This window comes from Lepidochelys olivacea, assembly GCF_965140295.1.
Source record: "Lepidochelys olivacea isolate rLepOli2 genome assembly, chromosome: 2".
Taxonomy (NCBI): domain Eukaryota; kingdom Metazoa; phylum Chordata; order Testudines; family Cheloniidae; genus Lepidochelys; species Lepidochelys olivacea.
The window spans coordinates 75,386,072-75,403,757 of NC_140412.1; the positions used below are offsets into that span (position 1 = coordinate 75,386,072).

The 17,686-nt window shown below is 44.3% G+C and overlaps 1 protein-coding gene across 1 annotated transcript in view; it reads right to left on the minus strand.

The window, feature by feature from the left end:
• The window catches only part of MAPRE2 (microtubule associated protein RP/EB family member 2), a 159,889-nt gene extending 142,949 nt beyond the window's left edge, over window positions 1-16,940 (minus strand). Inside the window, exon 1 of the mRNA XM_084618779.1 lies at window positions 16,906-16,940. The gene's annotated coding sequence lies outside the window, so the exon portion shown is untranslated. The remainder of the gene's footprint in view (window positions 1-16,905) is intronic.
• Between the last annotated feature and the right edge of the window lie 746 nt (window positions 16,941-17,686).

Consider the following 17,686-nt stretch of genomic DNA (forward strand, 5'->3'; position numbering starts at 1 on the left):
AACCAGGGTAATGACTGACAAAAATACAAACCCTACTTCTACTTCTTCCAAAGCAGCAACTCACAAAGGAAAACAAAAATAAATAATTGATTGCTCTTCGAGTCTGTCACCTATTTAAAAAAAAGAGCACACTACAAGCAAACCCACTGCAAATGTTAGTGAGGCAAATGTTCAGATATGCTTGTTAACTTTTCTTCCAAAAGTCCCCGTGGTATAAATATTCTATGTAATGGTGGTCAATGCAATACCAGTGGGGTGACCAAATTTTTCTAGCAAAAAGCCAATACATCTAAATATTCATAGATTCACATTTCAGGCTGGGGAACGTAATTCCCATCTTCAGGAGACATACCCATTCTAGTTTGCTAAAAACAGAGTGTAGTTACAGTGGGAGGGGTTAGCTGTCCCAAGCGTGTGCCTGTCTGAGACTCAAGGTACATACTCAGGCAGCTAGCCACTCCCTCTTCTGGTGCCACCACAGTTACACTCTGGTTTTAGCACACTAGCCTGATGAATGCAGATATGTCTCCCTTGAGCTGGGAATTATAGCCCCAGCCTGAAGAGTGGAGACACCTCTGGATTATAAAGCCAGAAGAGACCAATGTGATCATCTATTCTGACCTTCTGTAAAGCACAGGACTTCTCCAAAATAATTCCTGTTTGAACTAGAGCATATAGTTTGGAAAAGCAACCAGTCTTGATTTAAAAATTACCAGTAATAAAGAAACCACCACAACCCTTGGTAAGTTGTTCCACTGGTTAATTATACTCATTGTTAAAAAGCTGCATCCTACTTCCAGTCTGAATTTGGTTCGCTTCAGCTTTCAGCCACTTACTCATTAGACCTTTGTCTGCTCGATTGAATAGCCCCTTATCATAGTGGTACTTACAGACTAATCAAGTCACCCCTTCCCTTTCTCTTTGTTAAACTACACTTTGTCGTGGTGCACAGCAGAAGGCTTTGGTATCTAGGAGAGAGTTGGTTCTCATAGCTGAGCAGCACAAGGGGTTCTGCAACTGAAGCCCAGAGACTTGTTCTGGGAGTGGGTGAAAATGTTTTCTAGCTAGGATAAGAGAAGATGCTTTTTGGCCAGGTTCTGTCATCTTAGGAGGAAACGCTGCTGATCACTGGAGATTGAAGGAAGGTTTAGAAGCTGGGGCGATGGTTGGGGTACTAGTCAGTGGGGTGTCTGGGAATGTTTAGTATTGCTGGTCACTGATGGGGGGAGGTAGAAGGATTTATCAGCTAGAGCAGGTCAAGTTGAGGGTACTTATGTGGAGATTGCAGGAAAGTTTTGTGGTCAGAGCAGGGTAGGAGTATTTTTCACTGGTAGGTACAAGTGAAGTCAGGGACTGGGAGAAGGGCAGGAGCAGAGCGCGTAACTCTTACAATATGTGAAAAGTTTTAGCAGCTGCAAGAAGCTGAAGTCAGGGTTGTTTGCCAAGATCTGTATGTAGGAAGAAGTGGTGTGTGAGCATGAGGGTTACATGGGAGGCCCTGACAACTAAGTGTATATAGCTGGGAAACAGTGGTCACGGGACGGGGCGGGGAGGTGCCTGTCCATTCATCCTACCCTTCCAAGCAACCACCAGCATTTTACCCTATGCCAGGAGAGGCGAAAGCACCCTAAAAGTGGGGGTCCACAGGTGCCCAAACCGTGGCCCTGCCCCTTTCCCCCACCAAGACTGCCCCCCTGCTCAGTCCTCTCCACCCGCAACTCCCATTGCTCGTCTTTACAGCCAGTAAAAAGAGGGGAAGCCATGGCCCCCAGGACCTCACTGTTCCAGCACCCCTGCCTGATACAATATTTAGAGGGCTTGGCTACTCATTAACTACCATGTAACATCCTAGTCAAGTTTTACATACAACAAAAGTTGTATTTTGTATTATGGGGCATTCTAAACAAGGCAAAAAGACCAGTCCACAATACACAGCAATAGTTTTGTTTTACATATGGCTGTATCAGGAGAAGGTAGAATAGTACCACAGCTCAATTCAGAAGCAACTGAGTCACCAAATTACTGTAAGATAGGTAGAGCAAAGTACCAAAGAGTTCACAAGCACTCCCTTTTCCACCCACAAAGACTCCCATTTCCATTAGCAGCCCCTTACAGCGTTTGATCTCAGTCAGAGAAATAAATTGGTTATTAAAGGGGCCAAGTCACAAACTATTGTATGTAGAAGTACACAAAAATACTGTGGTACACTCCAAGGCAAAAGTTATCAGACAGTTCCAGGGAAGCCAGGTGGATTAAAGAGCACCCACTAAGCTACAATTATGTAATTAAACACAAGACACATGGAGAAATTATGATTGGTGTAGCTTAGGTGTAACAGTCATCAAAGCCAAATTAATCTATCTTGATCACACGGGGAGGGGGTTATGCATCACCCCTCATGAGTCCCAAACATTCAGGCAGGGCTTGTGGAAAGCAGAACCTACTTGTAAGTTTATTATGTTAAGGGTTTTTTGTTTTGGGGTGGTTGTTTTTTTTAAAAACAGCTTGAATTTTGCCCTGAGTTAGCTTTATAGAGAGCAAGGGCTATGGAGTACAAAACTCAAATTCAGGGGGCAGAGAAAATAGAGAACCTTTAATATACTGTAGAAGGAAAGCCAAGTTGTATTTACATCTCTAAGACCTAAGGGCAGGGCAATTATTTTATATAAAAAGGGGATGAGAAGTAGTAAAGCAAGCTCCATGACTTACCTTGCATTGTTGACTATAAGATGTATTTAGAGAGCTATTTAAAGAATCATCCCCACTGGAGGATGATTTACAGTGTTTCGGCATGAGAGTAGAAGTGAGGAAGTAGAAAAATCTCAGTACCAAACACTCAAGTTACTATTAACTTGTAGATTTCCCCCAGAAAGGCACCCCCTTTTATGAACGTGGCTATGGGGCAGAACTAAAGAGCTAGCTCCGCCCCCTAATCCCACCCAGAATTTGGGAGCTGCTACAAAAAGATTTTTAAGCAGCCACTTACAATTCTATGAGCTTGTTAGATAGTTGAGTTACCTGGGGTGGGGTGAATGAATGTATAGTTTACACTTACTTTTACTGCTTATACTCATGTGGGTAATTTGGGAAATAATAATAGTTTTGAGGTTTGACTATTTTGCAAAAATCAAGAAAGTTAGTGCTAAAGTGTGGTTGTGGCTATCTCTATCAGGTTGTATTGTCTACTAACTTTTTATGTGCTTTTAAAGAAGCACACTACACGGCTCACTTAATACATCTATTTGCTTTGTGGTGCTCCATGGTCAACCTCAGCACAGCGTGAAAGGGATCCTTATTAATAAGCTTTTATCTCTATAGCCTGTAATATGAGCAAAATCACTGGTATATGCTGTTGAATCATTGCACTGAGCTACTTTGGGAGAAACTTCACCAAGATGGCTATTTTCAGTGGCTTTCTACTCTAATGTACCCATCTTTCATCAACAATAGCATCTTATATCTTTTTCAGACCATCTACTCACCACCACTGTTATCTTAAATTATCTTCTGTATTCATAGCCCTTTATTTTGACTTTATTAGCTTTATGCTTCTATTAAACAAGTGAGGTCATCCTGATACTTCTGTAGGAGATCTGGTGTGAAATCTGAGTCCTTGAGCTGCCTGCCAAGATTCCAGCCATGCTTCCAGTGTTTCTGACTATCATCCGGTATGCTTTCAAGGGAGTGATTAGGTGATTATGCACTTGTTAATAGGATCTGAACAAGTAATGGCTGTTACAACAGTCAACATTTCTGATCTTTCCTTCTTTGTGTGAAGAAATGAGTTTTGTTTCTGAATTAGTAAATCAGTCAGCTCTCTCCAAATTCTTTAGAATTTTTTTTAAATAAAGTTCAGCATTGGAAGAAAAATAGATAGCCCTTCTCAGCAAAAGGGACACTGATTGTTTTGCTGTAAATGTTAAATTGGCCTTTACAAGTTAATGAAAACTCCAATATGCATTTGTAGGATCAGAGCATTCAACTTAGTACCCTGCCCTCCCTCCCGAAAAATCTCTGACTTGAAATGTCAGTTGAAAAAAGAAGAAATCTTCATGGACAACCGGAAGCTCTGCTATAGTACTAACGTTCACTATTTCTACTGCTGGGTTTCTACAGCGCTGAGACAGTGATGTCAAATACTTTTTTAAATTTAAACCTAATTTCTTATCACACATTCAGTATAGATGACCCATGTTTCTCTCTCTGGCTGAATTCTAATAATTTGGCCTTCTTTGGTGTCTGAATTATGAAATTCAGCAGAGTTTAACTGAGCTATAAAAGCAGTTCACTGTTTAGAGATTGCCTGTTGCTGAATGCTAATTTGGGGGAGGAGACCACATCCTATTGATCGGTCTCCTGCCAGAAACTGAGCATAGTGTAAGGAGGAATTAAAATGTATATTTAAATTCAAAGGCAGCTTCCCAGATTGCTCCGCAGAGCTATGTATGCTGCCAATTATGAAACATTGTTTCAGTAATTTTCTCTAATTTAGTGCTAATCATTTGAGTTAAATTTGATAAAAGGAAGGCTAATCTAGTGGTTAGGACAGTAGCCTGGCATGTGAGACTCTGGCTTGATTCTCTGCTCCACCACACGCTTTCTGTGTGACCTTGGGCAAGTCACTTAAGCCCAGATCCTCACAAGTAATTAGGCACCTAACTCCCATTGAAGTCAATAAGAGCTACGTGGCTAAATACATTAACTATGTGGGCTTTACCCTCTCTGTGGGTTAGTTCCCAGCCTGTATCATAATGGGGATGATAATATTTCCTTACCTTACAGGGGTGTTGTGAAGATAAATATATTAAAATATTGAAGCAAAGGTAGATAAATACTTTACATGTCTGAGTACTGATGCATTATGAGAAATATACAAGTTCTTTTCTTTGCCATGGCTTTAAGGTTTTCTGACAATGGAGCTGTAGTCCTGGGGCAAACTTCTTCCCTAGATTGCTCTTTGGAGAAGAGTCTAGGTTTTTGTTCTGTGTTAGTACAGGGCCTAGTACAATGGGGTCCTGATCCATGATTGGTGCTGTGATAGTACAAATAATAATATTCTCCCCAAGCACTGCTGATGTGGGTCAAATGCTGTATAATTGATGGAATTCCCATTTACTTTTAGTTGCTGTTCTTTCCCAGTGGTAGTGGGGGAACCGATTGGGGGGAGACATGTTGTGGGAGGAAGGCAAAGTTAAAAGTCAGATGTGCTGTAAATATCAATTTTGTTTTTGAGGATAAAATTGTGCACTGTCACTGTCTGTTGCTACTACACTATCTAATTGAGACCCATGCTGTTTGAAATATTAGGCTGGGGAGATCCCAGAACAAACATCTTAATTTGTAAAGGATCAACTATTTCTGTTGCTAAAAGCCATACTTACCTTCCATATTTAATGTTTTTAGAGTTATATTTGGAGCCTTTTACAACCTTGATTTTGATCTAAGGCCAAGTCTGCACTAGGAACTTTTATAAATGTTTATTAGAATTATTTTAATGTCACTTTTATACTGGCATACCCCTCAGTTCAGATGCAGTTATATGAGCAAAAAACTCATGTCAGTATGGCTTATTTCCTTTGAAGATTTGGTATAATCCATAACAGCAGAAGCATTTTTTGTCAGTAGAAGCTGCACCTGTATTAGAAGGATTTGCTGGTACAGCTATAGGCACAAACCTTTTTTTAGTGTTGACTAAGTCTGAGAATTCACAACAATAAAATCTAGCATGGAATTCTATTGAAATCACTTTGATTTTTGCTAGCTATCCCATGCAGAGACTATAGGATTAAGTACAAAACTTCCAGGAGCAGACTAACCTTGTAAGAGGATTTAAATATCATCAGAACCCTGGGTCATTAGAGACTGAAATGGCAATGTTTAATAATTAAATTGTAGAACCAACCTAGTACCAAGAGTCTCCAGTGCCATGTGGAAGATCTAGATTAAATTTCCACTTCCAACCTCCAGCTCCATGGGCCAGTAGGACGTGGGGTGATATGACTCCTGAATTGGGTAAAGTGGAGCATCCACATCAGTAACCTCCTTGGCCAAGGAGTAGTACTGACTGGTTCCATACACAGAGGTAGAGTGGGGCCAGGTTGAAAACCCATGCTGTAACATGAGTGCTCCTTTGTTTGTGTGTCTGCTTCCTCACCTGGCAACATGTTCAAGCAAAGCAGCAAGTGCTGATTACCAAGTTGAGCACCAATGGCATGCATGGGACCATGTGCTGACTAGAAGAAATTGAGGATGAAACGGACCATGCTGGAAGAGTCTCTTTCAAAGTGTCCAGGCAAAGGCAGAATTACGAGCAGGAAACCACAGAAGGAAGGTACAGTCCTAATTACGATCACTTATTCAAACACTGTGACTAGTGCTCCTGTACTTCTAAACTGACTGCTTTCTACAATGAGTGCAACCCTGAAGGATTATGGTTGGTGATGGCAGTGTGGGGTGTGAATATGGGTGAAGGGATCCTTGGAACTGGAGAATGCTGAGTTGCAGAGGGGAAGTATCTGATTCTCTTTCTTATGATGACTTTAAAAAATTACCAAAATTGATACTGGTCAAGATCTGACTCACCACAATCAATATCTGGGTTAAAAGCTCAAGTTATACATCTCAAACAAGTGAAACCCTTAACTAAAGCGGGTCATTCAACAAATCCTATACTCATCAGTGGCTTGTATATCTATCTTTAAAAATGTTATCAATTAACTTTAATATAGTCCTACCACTTTAATCGATTGATCAGTAATGCAGCTATTAATAGTTGGACATTTTGCCTGGTCACTAAGCCAGCTAAAAAGATTCCGATGCTTATGATGCTATTCAGAGTACTGAGTGCCAGGAGAAGTTATCTTGTTTTGTTGGAGCAGTCTGGTAACTTGAGTTCCTGTTTCAGCAGTAAGCCTGATAAGGTAGGAAGCTCTGAATTAAAAATATCCCCTATATGCCTAGTCTATTTACAGAGCCTCTGGTTTGGTATCTCCTTGATGGGTTAATTTAGCTCCCATTAACATTAATGGTGTCTGTAGGCATGCCCACAATGTCTCCAATTTATTTAGAAAGAAAAGGAGCCTATATGCATATGGTGGTGATGACAGTGGGGAAATGCATTTATTTGCCTTCCCCTTCCAAAAGTACACCACATCAAACTTTTGCCACCATAAACAATTTTTGTATTTGAGCATATTGCTGGAAGTAGCCATCTTGTTAACCGATGTTATCTCTGACACTGACAGTTCAGGAATCCAATGGAAAACTAGAGCAGTTTTAAATACTTAATACCTGTTTCATCCCTAAAATGTGAATAATTTATTACTAGTATTGTCAATGTTGTTGAAGCACATTGGGAATCAGATTAAAATCTCTTCTATGGATGTTGCCCTGCTGTAATAAATATTATTTCTCTGCATGATTTCCAAGACTAAACTTCACAATCTCTTCCACAATGAAGCTAGATTCATTGAATCACTGTATTAGTACTTATTCTGAACTTTTAAGCTACTGAGCTGAGCAAAACAGATGCTGTTTTCCTTCTCAGTCTGATTTAAAATTGTCCTGAGTATTTTTTTAGTATCAGCATTGAACACCGTAATCTACAGACCAGAAAAGGCCAAGGAGCAAGCAAGTCAGTCTTAATGAACCAGTCACTACTCTCCACAATGACAGAACTCCTTCTTTTAATGGTATATATTTAACTGGTAGATAAAAGGCTTTGCAGGTGTATGTTTTAAACTGGGATTTGAATCCAAGGGTAGTAATAAGCCAGACTGAGAGTGTTTCTCACCTAAGGAGTGTTAAGAAGGAAGGCAAGGAGACTATAATATGAAAACATGCACAGAAAATAGTTAGAATGAAGCCTTGTGCAGAGTACTCTGGGGGAATTCTGGGCCACTGTGCATGCGCAGAATTTGTCTGCTGCAGATTTCTTTGCTTCTCTGCAGAAAAATGACTTTCTGCCAGGGAAGCAACAAGAGTGATCATGCAACCTTCCCCCACAGTATGTTTTGGGTGCTGAGGGCAGCTGGCAGAGAGGTGAGTCATTGTGGGACAGGGGAAGACCTGGCTCGTGGCTCCTACCCTGTGCCGGGCTCAGCTGCTAGGCCTGGCTGGGCTGGGGAGGATGGGACTTCTTCTTCCTCTGCATAGCATCTGGGGCCATATCAGACCCACCTCCAGATTTCTCCACTGGCTGTAGGAAGCTCTGCAAACTCCCTCCTGCCACGCTTCCTGCATCCATCGCTCCTCAGCTGCAGGGGGAGGGATCACTGTACAGGGAGCTGCTCCCCCATCTGACCTACCCAGTCTCCCTCATACCCAGACCCTCCCACTGAGCCTCATGCCCCCTCTGCACCCAGAACCCTCTCAACGAGCCCCACTCCCCTGCATCTGGACCACCCCAACAAGCCACCCACACCTGGATACCCACCCTACTGACCTCTGACCAGCTGCTCCTGGATCCCCACCCCACTGAGTCCCGCCCCAGCATCTGGACCCCCACCCAAGTTCCCCATACCCCCCTTCATCTCCCTGCTGAGTCCCAACCACCTTCCCCTGGACCCCCCCTGCAGAGTCCCATTACTGTTGCACCCAGTCCCCCTCCCCCACAAGACCCTGTGCAGCCAGGTCCCTCCTGCATCCAGCTCCCCCACTGAGCCACCCACACGCAGATTGCCCCACACAGAATCCTCTCAACCCACAGCTGGATCCCCCCACACTAAGCCTGTCATAAACATACTGCTAAGGGTAGCATAAAATCCCTCCTTTACCTGTAAAGAGTTAAGAAATTCAAATAACTTGATTGGCACCTGACCAAAAGGACCAATAAGGGAAGAAGATACCTTCCTCCACAGATTTGAAAGTTTTTGTTTGTGCTCTCTGTGTTCTCTCCAGGACAGAGAGGGACCAGAGCAGAAAAAATACATCTCCTAAAGCCATATCTGAAATAAGCATCTAAGATTACAAATTGTAAGTAATAGGAAGGAAATGCATTAAGTTATCTTTTGTTTTTGCTTGTGAATTTTCCCTATGCTAAGAGAGGTTTATTCCTGTTTTTTGTAACTTTAAAGTTTTGCCTAGAGGGGAATCCTCTGTATTTTAAATCTTATTACCCTGTAAAATTACCTTCCATCCTGATTTTACAGAGGTGCTTCTTTTACTTTTTTCTTTATAATAAAGTTCTGTTTTTAAGAATCTAATTGGGTTTTTAAGTGTCCTAAAAACCCAAGGGTCTGGTCTGTGCTCACCTTGGTTACTCTCAAGCCTCCCCAGGAAAGGGTGTGAAAGGGCTTGGGGGGATATTTTGGGGAAACAAGAACTCCAAGTGGTCCTTTTCCTACATCTTTGTCTAACTCACTTGGTGGTGGCAGCGATACCGTCCAAGGACAAGGAAGACTTTGTGCCTTGGGGAAGTTTTTAACTTAAGCAGGTAAAAATAAGCTTAGGGGGTCTTTCATGTGGGTCCCCACATTGGTACCCTAGAGTTCAGAGTGGGGAGGGAACCCTGACAAAGCCCCTCCACACTTGGATCCAGTCTTGCTGAGCCTGCCTGCCCACACCTGGCCCAGAGGGGCAGGGCCCTGGGGTGTTTCTGGGGCAGGCCCAGTCCTTGTGCTGTGTCAGGTTTGGGTGTAGCCTCACCACAGTCTATGTCCTGGGGGTGGGAGATGGGAGCTGCACAATGATCTCCCACCTCTGTGCAGCCAGACATCTGTGCCCCCCACTGCTGTGCTGGAGCCTCCACATTTGACAAAATTTGCAGAATTTTAAAATATTGTATGCTGAATTTCTAATTTTTTGGCACAGAATGCCCTCAACAGTAGCAGCGTAAATAAAGCCAGATGGGGGAATGAAGGAAATAGGTGCAGAGGTATAAGTAGGAACATGGTGTTTGCCTGGACTTGAAGGCTGAGGAAGGGGAGAGTTATCCCTTCCTCTCGGATAGCGAAGTTGAGGTACAGTGAAATGTGACACTGCTTTCCAAACGTCAGCGTGTCTCTGGCACAACCAGGAACAGATCCCACATTTTCTGACTTCCAGTCAGTGTTATCTATAAAACCACTCTCCTTCTCAAATAAATTGGAGTACAAGTTAAGTGAAAGATGGCTACTACATGAAGGCATGTTCTGTAAGATTCCAGTGGAAGAAAGAGTAGGCCTACGATTCATTATGGTACACGCTGCCATTTCATATTGTCCCTTCCAAGTGTTGCACAACTGTAGGAATATGTGTTGAGGTCAAAGGCAGGTGGTTTTTGTTTGTTTGGGAGTTTTTTTGTTTGTGTTAAGGTTTCATGGCTAAATACATAAATGGATTTACTTAGCTAGAACAGTCCAGATGTCTAAGGCTCATCTCTGATCACCTTAAGTGTAACAGATTCCTCTCACCCCTCAGATCTGTGCAGGGAATCCTATTTCACAGCAGTTTACCGGTGTTATGTGGTGTTTTCCATGGTAAGGTGATAACTGGTACAACCTGAATGCTTGTGATTTCTATATGGTGTGTGCTATTGAGGACTAAAACATTTTTCATGCCTACATTTTTATCCCCTACAGTGTGAATGGAATATTGATTATTACAGGCTTTTGGACCCCCCAAAATTTATAACACTTACCCAGAAACTAGTTATTTAAAAAAAATTAGCTTCTGTGCAAGCTCCAGAAACTTGAGATGGTCTGCCCCTCACATTAGCAGTAGCTGAAGAAGCTGTAGCTGAAGTAGCTGACTTCCCATGAAATACTGAATGTGATAGAACCTGCTTCTAAATTTGCAGAATCCTAAATCAGAAGCCACTTATGCCCCCACCCCAAGTGAAAATGGACAAATGCACACTATTCCCATTGCTTAAGGAAAAAAAAAATCAACTCCCACTGAAGTCATAAGAATCCATGCAGTCAGAATAATTGGGCCAGGACACAGATGTGTATGGCTGTCCTCATAGAAAGTATCATGAAACTTTTAATAAGCTAGTAGTCAAGATCTCAGGTAAGCCTCACTCAGAGACAAAACATGCGCCACCATGCCATAGTGGGGCACTGGTTCATTAATGACTCAGAGGGAACAGTGCTACCTACAGAGTCATCAACACTACTTTCAGCAACATCTGCATTTTTCTCAGCTGTCTCATACAAAAACTGACCCAGCCCAAGTCTTATGAGACAACTGGAAGCTTAATATGATATAGCATCATTTTCCAATTACCATTGAAAAGCTTGAACAAGTTAGTTGAAATTCTTTAAAAGAATTAGAAACAATTTTGAGAGATTTGACTGTATAGGAGTTGCAAGGGAGGAAGTTGCAAACATGTAATTGCCTCCATTTAAGAAAGAGGGGGAAGTCTGGGGCACTGGTTACTTTAAAGACAAATATGAATGACATTTTGTAGCTAAAATTACACTGAATTTGAGGACTCTTTAAAAGTGACTGATCAAGGTTAAAATTGGAATATGTTTCAGGGGTAGTGAATTCAGCTTCCTGCCCAGAAACTTAACTAGCGATTGGGGAAGTGGTCAATTAAAGTTGCAGTAGAACTCAGACTGGAAGCATTGGCCAGAAGAGACAGAGATGAGCAGTGGAGATTGTTTGGAAGTATAACAGTCAAGATGAGAAACGAAAGCATTTAGCTCCAAAGCTTTAGCTCCAGGTAGAGTCTGATTTAAAGTTTGAAATATTAAACAAATCTGGCAACTAAACACCCTCTGGCAAGAGCACTAATGAGAAGCAAAGGCATTACAGAAGACTCCTGTTCCTTATCACTGAAATAGACATAATGCAGGAAGAATTAACCTTGAAAGAACAAATTACCAGACACATGGTCAATTGCCAAAATCTTAAAAAAAACAGAACTGCAGCTTTATCCATATTCAGCATCAGAAAGTTCCAGTCCAGCCAGTTAGAGCTGTTTGCCAAACTATGTCAGATTAAGTCATGGCACACCCCATAAAGTGAGGTCATAGAAAAATACCTGCACATCTTGGGTGTCTTTCAATTTAGAGGTATGTAGGTAAGACAAACAGGCACCTGGTCATGTTGAATCCAGTGCTACAGGGCATAGGCGGCAAGTTATATGGGCCTGTAGTGCCTGGGCACCAGGAATATTCCTGGCCCAGGGTCTGGCTCCAGCAATGTTTGAGGCCGGGTCTCTCCCTCGGCCCTGCCTTCCACCACCGGGCACTCTCCCCCACGTGTCCCCCGGATGATTTAAAAAGGCCTGGGGCCCCCACTCACCACTGGCAGCAGAGCTGAGCTGACCAGCTTGTGCCTGCTTGCTCCATGTGGCTGCTGGCCCCTTCCTGCGGCCCCTGGGCGGGGTGGGTTGGGTCTGTGTCTACGCGCTCAGCTCCTGCCCCAAGTGCCACTGAGGCCAATAGGACGCTGCGGGGGCAGTGCCTGGGGGTAGGAGCATGCGGAGGCCCCCAAGCCTGCCCTGCCTAAGAGCCCCAGGTAAGCGCCGCACCTCCCACCCCTTTCCCACACATCCCCTCCTGCCCCCAAACTCCCTCCCAGAGCCTGCACCCCCTCAGTCAGATTTTTGTATTAGGGATGAGGTGAAACTTCCCTGCCCCAATCAATCACTAAAAACCATGGCATACTTCATGAATGTACAATACCGCATGAAATTCACCTCTTGCTATACCCTGTCCAGTGCTTTGCAGATGAGTGGGTCATGATCCTGCCTCCACCCCACAATCGTTGGAGCAGCTGGTGCTGCATGGGCACTACCAGGGAACGGTCCTTGAACCCAGGAATGATTGTTGTCTGCTTCATTGTGAGAGGCACAAAGTGTGAAGTCTCCGTTTGCCTTCCCTCCCATTCCATATGTAAAGGTCACTACTCTCTCTAAGCTGTGTGCATGTGCGCCCACACAGTGATCCTAAACCCTGCACACACAGCGAAACACAATGCACACAAAAATTTGCACAGAAGCACAATTTGCACAGAAGAAATTTTTTGCACACACAGCCTGTCAAAAATTAAAGGGAACATTAGTAAAGGTCCACCCCAAGCTACCCTTATACATCTGTGTACACACAAAGGCAAAGTTAAAAGTCAGAATAACCAGGTTTTTTGTTTTTGTTTTAAAACAAGTATTTACACTATAACTTTTCCAGTAACTCAACTCATGACTTAGGCATGCTGCAGTGACAGTTTGGTTACAGAGGTAAATGAATCTGCCATTCACACATGAAGGGGAGCTCTATGTGAGCTTGAAAGCTTGTCTCTCTCACCAACAGAAGTTGGTCCAATGAAAGATATTACTTCACCCGCGTGGTCTCATTCATAAATGAACTTCTGGAATTGTGTGTATAGAAAAGGATGGAATGTTTCCAAAACTAATAAAAAACAAATATATGTAAAATACTGAAATGTTTTGTTTTCTAAGGCTAGACATCCTCTGCCACAAACTGACAAAGACCTGACAAGAACTCTGAATGGATACTCCTTCAATAACTTCCCTATATGCCCCACTCATTAAACTATTGACACTTTCCCCTGCCACGTATTAGAGTTTACCTAGATGTTTTGAACAAGCCTTATTTTTAACAAAGTTATTTTTTTAAAAGATAGCAAAAAGTAAACATGGGTGTGATTTTAGCTGCACATATGATGCTGCACTCTAAACAGAAGAATGTTAATGGTTTGTTTTAAATCTGCTGTGTTATTACGTTACAGAAGTGTGACCTCTGCTTTCTTTTACTATTTGTCTTTTCTTAAAATTAAGCAGAATAGCCAGAACCGGTAATACAGAATCTTTCTTTGGATTTCTTGTTGTTTACATTATGGTTTTATACGGTTATTAAAGCTCACGTGTCTTCTGTTTTTACACCCCACAATTTGGGGAGAGGCAGGTAAAAGGAAATATCAGTTCAGAGAACAAGTTTTCGTATTTTCACCATTCACCACAGAAACAATGAGGTCTTTTTTGCATTATTAAAAAAGATCTGTGAATGAAACAAACAGATGAGCAGTGGCAAAATATAGTTAGTAAATGAGAAGAGCTATTTTACAAACATCACATACTCTACACTATTGCGTGTACAGTTTGCGGCTTCCCTAGGTGTTAATACCTCTGCTGTTATTATTGTAACTTTCTATGCAGTGATGGCTACACGCCTCATCACTGAATGCAACATGCTGATTCATCAGGCTCTCTTAGGTGTATTCCCTGTAATAAGATTTACTCATCACTGATCTTTCCTATTAATCAGCTTTCTGAAGGGTTCCTTTTATACTTCTCTTACCTGTTGTGCAGAACCCTGCCTTGGATAGTAATTACAAAGTTAGCAGCAATGCTCAAATGGATATATACTGCAGTAACTTAAATTAATGCAGAGGGAATGAGTCCTCCTTAATGGCATAGCAATGTGAAACCCTTTGAGCCATAGTAAGGAGCTAATGACAGACTCACCCAAAAGGTTTCTTGTATCATATCAATGATGGCAACTTTCTCTTAAATGAAGAAACTCTTATTTGAATTTCCATGCACCCTGATGCCTATGTAACATTCACTATACACTACAATATTTTCTGAACCGCAAGCTTACTAAGCAGAACATGTTAGTGGAGAGGGCACTGGACTGGGAGTCAAGTCCAGCCATGGGGGGTTTCTGGCACTTGTAATGATCTATCAAGTGTCACAGGATCATTTAGACCATCTCTGTGCCTCAGTTTCCTCAACTATAATAATACTTTCAGACCTACAGATAAAGGCTGTGTCCACATTAGCTTTTTAAAAGAGATCTCCTACCATTGCACGAACAGCACTTTTACCACAATACTATTTAACCCTGCTTGGAGCAGGTCTAGCTACCACAGTGGTAAAAACCACGTGGTCACCTGAGCCATGTCTATAGTAGCACTCCCATCATCAGTGGACGAGCACCAGTCATAATGGAAAAGTAGGAGGTTTCCCAAAATATTATAATGTAGACAAGGCAGAAAACTACTATGGAAGAGCTCTGATTAGGTTGTTATATGTATAATTACCTTGTGACAAAAAGTTCAAGGCCTCAAATCAGGTTTTTTTTGGGGGGAGGGGGGAACATGAAAGCAATATCAGAACTCTTTAAATAACCATAGGCGATTATATTAATCTGCTTGTTTGTTTACAAGACTACAGCATCTTTTTTAAAAAGACCAAAATAGGAGCATAAATGACAGATGTGGATCTCAAGCAACCCAGCAGTGATGGTAAAAACTGTAAATCAAAGCGGAATGCTTCCGATACCCATTTCAGTAGAAGTTACTCTTATATGTATACCCCGTACCAATGAACATATTGTAAGCCTTCTTTTTAAGTCTAGTATACTCTGCAACATGTGCTGTAGCTGGTTTATTTTTGGACTCACACTTACTCTAAAGAAATGTTCCAGCAACAATACCCTGTCAGTACCCTGCTTACTCTAGACAGCCCTAGTACTGTCATCCTTGCTATCATTGGCGGGGTGCACTGCAGCAGTTGAACAGTGGAATATTTCCTGAAGAAGTCTAGTGTAGCTAGACACAGGCCCTGAGACCAGCAGGGGAGAAGACACATCAGCTGTTTCAGCACACAAGGGAATTATGGATGTTAACTAGTTGGTGAGGTCACACCAGTTAATGTTCAAACAGCTGTGCACTTTATCCACTGAATCTTTTATTACACTCTCTCTCTCTCTTCGAATTGGAAACTCTGGCCACAAATAAAAGCCTTTGCAGGAAACTGACTTCAAACTTAAATAACCTCAACTACTCCTGGGATGCACCTCAGCTCAATACAGCAAAAGATTTGTTTCCTTCTCCAGCAGAGACCCTTGATGCACAAACCATGGCTCTAGTAGCTTAAGTACTGGAATACACAGCAGGAAACTATTTCAATGCGGCGGCCGCCTACGCTCATTTAGCTGACACACGGGGTCTACTTCCTACCGGGCTTTAGCTGCTAAGGGGACTTCCCCAAGAACAGACCGGTTTGAAGAAGTGATCTTTTCCTGGAAGCTTGAAATTAGCCGCAGACCTCCCTCCCATACCCTTCTCCAAATCAAGCGGAAACCTCCACACAGGGGCGATGAATGTACTTGCTCTGAGCGCTCAGCTTAAAATAGATAACGAGGACCAAGAAATCCGTGTGCCCAGTGAAACTGTATAGCGCTCAGGGTAGGTGAGGCAGCTGCCTGGCAGAGGAAGAGGAGAGAGAGAGAGAGAGAGTGTGTGTGTGTGTGTGTGTGTGAGAGAGAGAGAGAGAGAGAGAGGGGAGGCGAAGACGCCAAACACTTCGCCCCGCTCCCTGAACGACCGTACAGAAAGCAAAGCGATGCAGGCTGCAAAGGCCGGGGGGAGGGAAGAAGCCACCCCGCGCGCCGGCGGTGACCCCAGCGGCGGTACTTCCTGCCAGGCGCGCTTTGTACCTTAGCCGCCTTTTGACAGCTCAGCCCAGGGCGACTCACGTGCCTCGCGGTCCGGTCCCCACCAGTGCTGCAGGGCAGAGCCCGCCCCGCCCCGCCCCGCCCGGCCAGGCGCACACACCCTGCAGGGCCAGGCGCTTTCTGCAGAACGGATCGTTCGGCCAGTCGCCCCCCGTCCCCACCCCGCCGTCCCGGGGGGGCGGGGGGGCGAGCGCTGGGGAGCGGTCCTGTGACCCCCTCCACCTCGCGCTCTGCCAGCGTGGCAGCGCCTCTTCCCTGCACAGCCCGCAGCAGCTCGCACCCTGGTGCCGAGGGGACTGCGAGGTGGTCCCTTGCTCCCGGACCGCAAGGGGTTAAATCTGGGCGGGAGGCGGCACCGCGGCATCCGCGGAGGCGAGGAACAGCGGCTCTGGGCAAATGCAACTTCTTGCCCCCCTTCAGCCTCCTCCGGACGCCTGGCCGTGCGCCCCTCACACCCGCCCAGGCGCCCGTACCGCTTGAAATGCACTTGACTCACCTGTCTCCTCCTGGGCCGCCGCCGCCGCTTTCCCTCTCCCTGGCCGCTGACAGCTGGGCTTTGTTGTCTCCACCCACCACCCCCTGCGCTTCGCCAGCCGCTCCACCCCGAGAGCCACGTGAACCAACCGGGCAAGCCCCTGGCTGCCGCTGGGCTCCGGATCGCTCCGGGGATGGGAGGAGAGCGGAGCGCGGAGGCCCGGAGAGGAAGTGGGGAGGAGGCGGGTGCGTGCCGGCGAGTGGCGGAGGAATGGCTTTGTCACCGCTGAGTGCAGCCGCCCCCCCTGCCTTATCTCCGTGCACGGTCTCGGCGGTGGGGGAGCCCGGGAAGCCTGATGTTTTCTTTTTCTCCGTAACGCTGGCCTTGGGTTGCTCAGGTTGTGCTACAAGGCCTCTATGTTAGGGCAGCTAAATGGAAACTTCTCAGCCGTGGCAGCTCGAGAAAGCCAGGAAAATATGCACCGAGCTCCCAACCCCCCTCCCGCCAATGGAATATCGTGGCAGGGGATTGATACATGTTCTTTATAGGAGAAACACCCCCAAATGAACAGCTTGCCACCCTCCCACACAGAGTGGCCGTATTTCCCTTCCTACTTTATTATTGATCTGTAGCACCAAGCCTACGCTTAAGCCCTTTACAGTGAGACAACAAGGTCCCTGACCCCAGGATCTTACAGTCAAGGTAAGATCATACGATCTAAGGACAGGATCCTGCAGAATGACGCTCAAAAATCAAGTTACTTCTGCATAGAGTCCCACTGCTGGCATTCCACCAGGGGAGT